This window comes from Terrapene carolina, unplaced genomic scaffold (assembly GCF_002925995.2).
Source record: "Terrapene carolina triunguis isolate 2854851 unplaced genomic scaffold, T_m_triunguis-2.0 Scaffold67, whole genome shotgun sequence".
Classification (NCBI taxonomy): Eukaryota; Metazoa; Chordata; order Testudines; family Emydidae; genus Terrapene; species Terrapene triunguis.
In genome coordinates, this window is record NW_020664418.1 from 390841 (window position 1) to 400376 (window position 9536).

Genomic DNA, 9536 nt, shown 5'->3' on the forward strand with positions numbered 1-9536 from the left:
ATGCATCCGAAGAAGTGGGTTGTAGCCCACGAAAGCTTATGCTCTAATAAATTTGTTAGTCTCTAAGGTGCCACAAGTACTCCTGTTCTTTTTGCGGATACAGACTAACACGGCTGCTACTCTGAAACCTGTCATTAGTGCCAAATGTGAGCCAACCAGCCATGCAGGGAAGAAGGGCTGAGGGCTTGCCCGTGGGATTTCATGTTGGGACTGAAGAAAGATGATGCCTAGATGCTACAGCGATGGGCACTTTAGGAGCCATCATCATGGATTAATGCCTCCAGCAGGAATGCCAATAGGGGTTCTCCAGTAGTGCCACGTTTTCAAATGGCCTCAGCACCCATCAGCTCCTGGGGTTCTCAGTGGAAGAGACTTCACCATTGTCCTCAGTGGGAGCTGCAGGACTCTGAGCTCTTTTGAACCTCTGGCCCCTTCGTTCAGGTGTCTAAGGCCCTTGGCTGCACTAGAAGATTGTACCGCTTTAACCGCGCCGGTTTCATTTGAGTGGTACCACCCACTGGTCTGGATGCAGTGGTACCAGCAGCTATTGGGAATACTGGTGTTAAGCCAGGCCTGCACTAGAACCATTTCCGGGTGCAGTAACCCCAGTCAGGGGGTGTGAGAGTTTGACACTTTCATGTCAGCATAAGCCCCAGTGTTGATGGAGTTATACCAGTGAAGCAGTCCCATGGCGGGTATAGCTTAGGCCATTTGGGGACGTGCTACCAATCACAGCATTCTCTGCTAATGTAAGCCTCGTTTCTGCTAGGAGGCCTTGCTGGGAGCGCTACACCGGCAAACTTTCCTGGACCTTAGGCCAGGTCTACACTCCAGACTTCTGCTGGCCCAGCTGTGTTGATTGGGGTGGGCAGAGGGGTGATTCCTGACCGACAAAGCTGTGCTGGCAGCCCCCAGTATAGACGCAGCTATGCCGGGAAAGCTGGGCTTTTACCAAGCTAGTTTATTTCTGGCCTGGAGGGTGGTTTTACTAGACCTGCACAACACTCAGCTTTGCCGGGATGGCTGTATCCACACTAGAAGCGCTTTGCCAGTGTCGTACCCGCTGCTCCTACACTGGTTAAGGCAATGTCTACACTTGAAATGCTGGGGACATTGTGTGGTGTGTTCAGGCTCAGGCTTGAGCCCGCCAGCCTGTCTAGGCTTCAGAAACCCAGCCCAAATGTCTCCACAGCTATTTTTAGCGCCGTAGCGTGAGCCCTGCAGGTTCACATCTGGAGAGCCAGGCTCGGAGTCTTGCTGCCAGGAGTTTCCGCTTGCTGTGGAGACGTCCCAGGAGCATTGCTCATTGCAGCAGGTGCGGCCTGTTGTATTTGTGGTTGACCCACTAGTTTGACCTTCGGCCCCCATTGTTTGCTTTAGCGGGCTAGTGTCCCAGACTCTCCGAGTGCTGTGCTGCACAATGGGCGTGCCTGGTCTTGTTTTATCACATTGCAAGTGACGGCTCATATACATCAACGTGAAACACTGTTGTGTGCAAGTCCTGTTTTCAGTCAGGAGCTGGCTCGTATTTGTTTCTCGGCTCCAGCAGTGTGTTTTAGGCTGGGTCTGCATGATCCCCCAGTCTTACATCCAGGGCTGGCTCCAGTGTTTTTGCCGCCCCAAGCGGCGAGGGAAAAAAAAAAAAGCCATGATCGGCAGCACTTCGGTAGCAGCTCTACTGCCACTGCTTCATTCTTCAGCGGCAATTTGGCGGCAGGTCCTTCCCTCCGAGAGGGACCGAGGGACTCGCCGCCGAATTGCCGCCAGAGTCCCGGACGTGCCGCCCCTTTGCGTTGGCCGCCCCAATCACCTGCTTGCTGCGCTGGTGCCTGGAGCTGGCCCTGCTTACATCTCAGGAAGCTATTGCACTCCCAGGAGGAATATATCTCCACAGTTACAGGTTCCCAGCTGCATTTGCAAGGGAAAGCCAGAGAGGGAAGCACAGACTTGTGTTCATGGGTATCATAGGCCAGGGCAGGCTAAGCCTCCCCTAACCCAGGCTGAGGCCTTGCTCATGCTCCGCCCCAAGGCCCTGTCCTTGCTCTCCCTCTTCCCTGAAGTTGGTGGGGGCTCAGCTCAGGTCAGCAGCCTGGAGCTTGGGACCTGCCAGCAGCCCAAGGTAGCTCGGGAGTCGGGCTGGTGCTTGGGCCAGCTGGCTGGCCCCGGGGCTTGGGGCGGTACTCAGGCTGGCCGGTGGCTAAGGTTGCAATCTTTCCAATTTCTGAAAACTGGACACCCCTGCTCCGCCCTCTGCCCCTAAGGCCCAGCCCCATGCTCCACCCCCTCCCTCAAGGTACTGTCCTCCGCTCACTCTCTACCCCCGCGCCCAGCCCGGGGACCGCCGCTCTCTCCCCACCCCACCAGTTACCTGGCTCCTGCTGCACCTGCGCCCCAGTCTGTTCAGCCCCTGTCCCCGACAACTGGGCCTGGGCGGGGGTGGCCTGCTGCTGCCTCCCACAGCCGAGCTTTCTCTCAGGCAGCCTAGCCGTCGCACTGGGTAGCTGGGCTCTCACGCCGACCCAGAGCGGAGCAGCTGGCGGGAGAAGTGGGTGGTCCCGCCCCTTCTGCTCCCCAGCATATTTCTGGCTCACTCAGCCTCTGACCCTGGCAGCCAGGCCCGGGTGGGGAGTGGAAGGGGTAGGACCACCCAGTAGCCACTCCGCTCTGGGTCGGCGTGAGAGCCCAGCCAGCGTGGCGGCTGCCTGCGAGAGAGAGAGCCCAGCTGCGGGAGGTGGCGGTGGCAGTGGGAGAAGGACAGAGCCCCTCTCCCCACCCTGGCAGACCAATCGGGGGGGGGGGGGGCACTTGCCCCCGCATGGCCCCCCTATGTGTCGCCCCTGCTCCTGCAAGTGGCAACCGGACTTTTGGTGTCTGGTCAGTGTTTCTTTCTGGTTGTAAACTGGACACCTGGCAACCCTACCGGTGGCCTGGGACCTGGGGCAGTTTGACTGGGGCTCCTCCGGCCGTGGGAGGGGGCGGGTGAGCTCGGAGGTCTGACAGGTGAGGGGGGATGGAAGGGGTGGGGCATCCGTCAGAAGGGGTGGGACCGGGGGCTAGCCTCCCTGAAAGGGTGCTTCACCCGCTGCCCATGCATCAGCAGTGTCAGCAATTGAAGCAAGCGTCTGATACATGTTCTCCAAGGTTGGAATAGTCAGGCCATGTTCCATGGGACATCCACTTTGCACAGGTGTCTGGGCTCTATGAAGCAGAAGAGACTCAGACATTCAGCATGCAAGAAGAACTCAGGCCTGGTGGTGTGGCTACGTTGTGCAGCTGTAGGTCTGTTATCTGTTATCCACAAGTTAGTACAGACTCAGTGGGCCGGATCTTGAGCTGGTGTCAATCAGTGCAGCTCTATGAGGATCTGGACCAGGCATTGGTGTTCTTGTCCCCAGCCCCGCCACACTGTATGTCTGAAAGCCATGCTTGTAGTGTGCTCTTCCAGGATTCGGGCTGGTTCCTCAAAGTGAGTAGGCTCTAGCTCTGTAGGGCGAGCTCCCCTTGACTCATGCTTAGAAGTGGCCCTGAGCTTTATGGCAGGGGAGGGTCTCACCCTACGTGGCGCGCACACTCACACACTCACTCTCTTGTCCCCATCCCCCTCTCTTCTGGGTGGGGCTGCCTGAGTCTGATAAACTTGGTACTGCACCCAGTGAGAGGCAGCAAGGCCTAGTAGGTGAGGCACTGGGTTAGCACTCGGGAAAACTGGGTCCTATTCCTAGCTCTGCTGCTGACCTGGGGCAAGTCCATTCCACTCTCTGTGCCTGGTTCCCCTCTCACCCTCTGTTCAGATTGTAAGCTGGTCAGAGCAGGCACTGTCTCTCGCTCTGGGTATGTACAGAACCTAGCATAACGGGACCTATGCTACTGGAACAAATAATGATCCTATAATCTGCAGATTGTAATTTCCAGGGACTTGAAAGAAATGGCATGAAAATCAGCAGAAATAAAACAGAGCATATAGTCTGTAGATTCGATGATACCTTGCAGGAAGTCAACGAGACTGCAAGTCTGGGGGCGGGGGGGAAACAGCCACTCCCAAAGGTAGAGAAGCTCAAGTAACTGGGTTTGATAGTAGAGGATAACAATAGACTCCACATCGAACTGAGAGATGTGGACTAAATGGAGGGCCGTGAGCGGTGCGATCTGCGATAGGAGATCGCCTGTCCAACTGAAAAGTGAGATCTACAAGGGGCCTGCACTTGGGTATGGCTCCAAATGCTGAGCACAGAGGAAGAGACAGGAGCAGATCTGGAATACGGGGGCAATGCAAATGTTAAGATGGGTGCTTGGAGTTACAAGGATGGCCCAAGTTCAGAACGAATGAACTGGGGGAAGCATAAAGGTGGTACCAATTATAGAAAAGTGGAGGGAATGCAGCTTAGCTGGTTGGGCATGTGAAAAGAAGATTGGAAGAATGTATAGGAAACAGAGTGTTAAACTTTACAGCGGAAGAATAAGAGAAGGGTTGGAAGCCCCAAAACAAAATGAATGGATGGATGTCATACAAAAGGGTTTGATAAACTGCAGAATTTCCAAGGAGCAGCTTCAAGACAGGGGAATGGACTAAAGGTGGATAGAAAGCTGGCTAGATTGTCGGGCTCAACGGGTAGTGATCAACGGCTCGATGTCTAGTTGGCAGCCGGTATCAAGCGAAGTGCCCCAGGGGTCGGTCCTAGGGCCGGTTTTGTTCAACATCTTTATTAATGATCTGGATGATGGGATTAATTTCACCCTCAGCAAGTTCGCAGATGACTCTAAGCTGGGGGGAGAGGTAGATACGTTGGAGGGTAGGGATAAGGTCCAGAGTGACCTAGACAAATTGGAGGATTGGGCCAAAAGAAATCTGATGAGGTTCAACAAGGACAAGTGCAGATTCCTGCACTTTGGAAGGAAGAATCCCATGCACTGCTACAGACTAGGGACTGACTGGCTAAGCAGCAGTTCTGCAGAAAAGGACCTAGGGATTACAGTGGACGAGAAGCTGTACATGAGTCAGCAGTGTGCCCTTGTTGCCAAGAAGGCCAATGGCATATTGGGCTGTATTAGTAGGAGCATTGCCAATAGATCGAGGGAAGTAATTATTCCCCTCTATTCAGCACTGGTGAGGCCACACCTGGAGTAGAGTGTCCAATTTTGGTCCCCCCACTACAGAAGAGATGTAGACAAATGGGAGAGAGTCCAGAGGAGGGCAACGGAAATGATTAGGGGGCTGGGGCACATGACTTACGAGGAGAGGCTGAGGGAACTTGGGTTATTTAGTCTGTAGAAGAGAAGAGTGAGGGGGGATTTGATAGCAGCCTTCAACTACCTGAAGGGAGATTCCAAAGAGGATGGAGCTAGGCTGTTCTCAGTGGTGGCAGATGACAGAACAAGGAGCAATGGTCTCAAGTTGCAGTGGGGGAGGTCTAGGTTGAATATTAGGAAACTCTATTTCACTAGGAGGGTGGTGAAGCACTGGAATGGGTTATCTAGGGAGGTAGTGGAATCTCCATCCTTAGAGGTTTTTAAAGCGTGGCTTCGCAAAGCCCTGGCTGGGATGATTTATTTGGTGTTGGTCCTGCTTTGAGCAGGGGATTGGACTAGATGACCTCCTGAGGTCTCTTCCAACCCTAATCTTCTATGATTCTATGAAAAGAAGGACTTGAAGAGCCGACACGATTTAGAAGAATTTCCAGAGACTGTCTGGAGCTGGGGTCAACATTGCAAGTCCCCAGTACAAAGCTTCAGAGCCTCTTTGGGACTGTGGATGCGCTAATGCTTCATCTAGTCCAGGATACAGCTTCTACCACTTCCTCCCCAGCCTAGGGGGTCCCACGCGGGGAGCAAGCACTCTCCGTCACTCAGGTACATCCCACTACTTCTCAACTGATCCCCTGGGGGCCCCCCTGAACATTCCTTGTGTGCCTTGGCATGCACACACCCTGCAAGTATCTGGAGCTCTCAGGTCCCCACTTTGCTGCTGTTTGGCCAACAAATCCATACGAATGACCCTGTAAATGCCGAACTCACTTCCTCCATGTTAGCCATCCTAGTGACTCAGTGGTGTTACAGTGCATCATGGACACAAGCATTTGTAGGTCTGGGGCCAGATGGTGTGTGGTGGGTGCTTTAGAAACTGGCCATGAATGTCTCACTGGGCGGGGCTGAATGTGGAGCATTTCAGAAACTCTGGTCCCATTTGTGGATGCTGAGGCCATGTAAATCTAAATCTACCCAGAGACGACTGGTACCTGCTGGTAGTGGGGGTGCACAATTTAAAGGTCCCCACACCCCGAACAGCTTGAGTCACACCCCCCCAGGCACACTCCCCTTATCCTCAGTGGCCCCTCCCTGCAGCTCCCAGCTGTTTGCTGCTGCCTCTCCCCATAGCCGCAGCTTGCCAGCTCCAGGAGCTGCTGCACAGGGAGGGGGCCCGGCTGGCAAACCCTGGCAGAAATTGGGGGGGGAGGGCCTGTGCTTCCCCCCTCCCCCACCGTGTCACCTCTGAATTTGCCCCTTTGCTCTACCTCTGTCTTTGGCAGGCCCTCCCTGCCCTAGGCCTCTTGCAACATTTGCAAACCCAGGGGCTGAGTGCCTGCCATTGCAACCCAACCTACTAGTTCAGGATCAGCTCTGAGCCCTAGTTGAATAAGACAACCCCAAAGCCCCAATCTTCTCACCACGGCTGGGAAGATCTGACCCAAACCAGCCAGAGTTCTAACCCCACCTCCTAAAACCAGCAGCATATGGCCCAGAACTGCTGGCACAGCTGGCTGTGCATTTGGCCCATTTTCTCTTGCCCCACAGATGGGGGGGGGGGCAGAGGGAGTGGGGCTTGTGAGCTTTGCCCACCTGGCCTGGCATTTGCCAGGCTCCTGGATTTTTGTTTTTTTCCCCTGCACTAACCAGTTAAGCAGAAGTTTGCCGGTATGGAGGCTGACCGTTTTCTTGAGGCACATTTTCTGTTTTTTCACTTGTGAAATATTTCTGTCAGAACCAGTTAATGTACAAATTAGCAGCGGTGGTCTCTCTTACGTCTTCTGACTCACTAATTTGACAGGGGGTGTTTTGTCTGTGGAGCAAACTCTTGACAGGCAAATAACAGGTCAGTAATCGGGGCTTACCAGTCAAGGACCCGCAGGTTAGCACCACCGGCGGGGTGGGGAAGGCGGGGGGATGGGGTAGCGATACACAGCTGGGACAATTAGGAAGCTGCAGCTGAACACACTTTGAGGCCAAGAAGTGCTAGGGCTGCAGTCTCCATTCATTGGAAAGGTGAGTCCCCCATCCTCCCTCAGTGGCTCCTTCTATAAATTCCTGGATGGATATTTCAAAGTCCCTTTAAAAGGTGGATTCATCCTTTTAATACAATGGCTGCTAAGTGGCTTTACTTGCTGTGTAGAAGCCGGCCGTTGGAGGAGAGCGAGGGCATGCAGAGCTAGGATGGATGTTCCCAGGGTCCATCAGAACTCTGCACGCAGGTGGGTTCCCCTGGGCAGTGTCCATGGGGCTCTGAAGTCTGGTGGGTCGAAGGCTCCCTCATCTGTTAATTTACTCAGGCGAGGAGAAGCAGCAGAATCGAGTGCACCTGGAATGGACTCCTCTGGGAGGAGAGAAAACCAGGTTTCTGTGCCCACAGGGCGAGCGCTCTGGGTTGTGGCTGCCCAGAGAAGGGGGCAAAAGGGGCAGTTGCCCCCCTGCCACTGGAGAGGGCCCCAAAACCGATGGAACTTGAGAGTGGCATTGTGAGCTGGCGCATGGGGTCGCCGTGTCACTCGGGGGGGCCGGACCAAACTGAAGCAGCGCTGCAACCCCGTGGGCCAGGTCACAATGGCCAGGGTAGGGAGCCAGGCCCATCCTCGTGGGATAAGAGGCACCACTGCGGGGTGAGGGCAGGATGGGCTCACTCTCTAAACTTGCCTCCCCCTGCCCCCCAGGGCCTCTTTTGTCTCCATGGTAATTTTTGGGAAGGGCGGGAGAGGCCTCAGTTTCAGGCTTGGCCTGTGCTGGGTACATCTTCCAGGCAGAGAAGAACCCCAAACTCACCCTGTGGAAGAGGCTCTGGGGACTGCGCCCTTTCGCCCTCTGTAGTGGGGGTCCTTCACCTTCACCAGCCCCTGTGGAGAAGCTGGCAGTGACCCCGCTCCCAGAGCCCAAAGGGGCATAAGAGCCGCGTCGTGCCTGGCCCATCCTTTAAGGACCAGGCCCGTCCCTAGGTGGGTTACCTCCTTAGCACTCTGAGCTGGATCCGAGCAGCCTCCGGCCACCAAGCTAGCAACCCTGCTGCAGCTGTGTCTACACAGACCAGCAAGGGGATGAAGGCTGTGGTTACTGGGGCGAGGCAGGCTGGTTTGTGAGGGGACCCCGTGTGACGAATGTGGGTGCCAAAAATTCACATACACCCCGAGGAGACTCAGGTCCAGTATGACACCTGCACCTGTTGGCTCCAGATCCCATAACTTTGGAGGCTCTGGGGGAGATGGCGGGGCAGTGCCTGCTTTCTAACCACACTCCCCATCTCTCTTGGCTGGTGGGTGGTGTCTCCATGGTTCATGCTGATTAGTCAGTCCCATGATGCCATTTGCCAACGTTCTGTGTTCCAGAAAGATCCAGGGCGCGCCCGCTGGCACGAGTTCATGGTGCTGCTGGGCAAGAGTGAGGCTGGCAGACGCAGGCCCTACTGTGTGACATTGTCTTGGGGTACCCCAGTGATGTATGGGGCAAAATGCCTCTTCTCATGAGTACTAACTTTCAATGAGATCCATTTTCACCTCTGCCGGTTCACAGCCTAGGGATTTTGCACACACGACTGGGAGTCAACAGCTCCCAGGCTGCAGCCACAGCTGTGCCATGGGCCAATTGTGTGACCTTGGGCAAGTCATTTAGTTGCCCCTGTACCTCAGTTTCCCCATCTATACAACAGGGATAATAATGGTGGCCAACCTCAATGGGGTTGGGTGGTTTGACAATTAATTAGTTAAAGTTTGTAAAGCATTTTGAAGCTGGAAAGTGCTAAATGCTGCTTTTGTTGTGATTTCATTACCATTTGTAAAGGTTATAATAATTAATATAAGTAAGTACATCTGGTAGGATCAGTCCATTGCTGCCTTTGTTTATTTATTTGAATTAATTAGCTGAGAAGGTGCGGATCACACTTGCACACAAAGGCAGGATTTTAAAGTAATACACGCTGCATTGACCAGTGTCAAACCAAATGTGATCAACCCAGCCCTGGACTTCAGCTTTGCTCAGTGCTGTACCCCACAGTCGGTGTGTGCCCAAGGCAAACGCCTCATTGAACATAGGTTTTGCAACAGATTTTAGCTCTGTTGGAGCAAGCAGCAGGAGGCAGAGTCCGTTGCTGAGGGACATTCACTGACAATGCCTCAGAGTGAGAGCACACCAGCTGATCTCAGCCCTTGAGCAGATTGGTGGGGTGAAAGGCAGGCCCTAGGTTGACAGGACACAAAGGGCCAGATCCTCAGATGGTGTAAAAACCTCAGATGGTCCTAACTGTCAGGGTGGTTAAACACTGGAATAAATTGCCTAGGGAG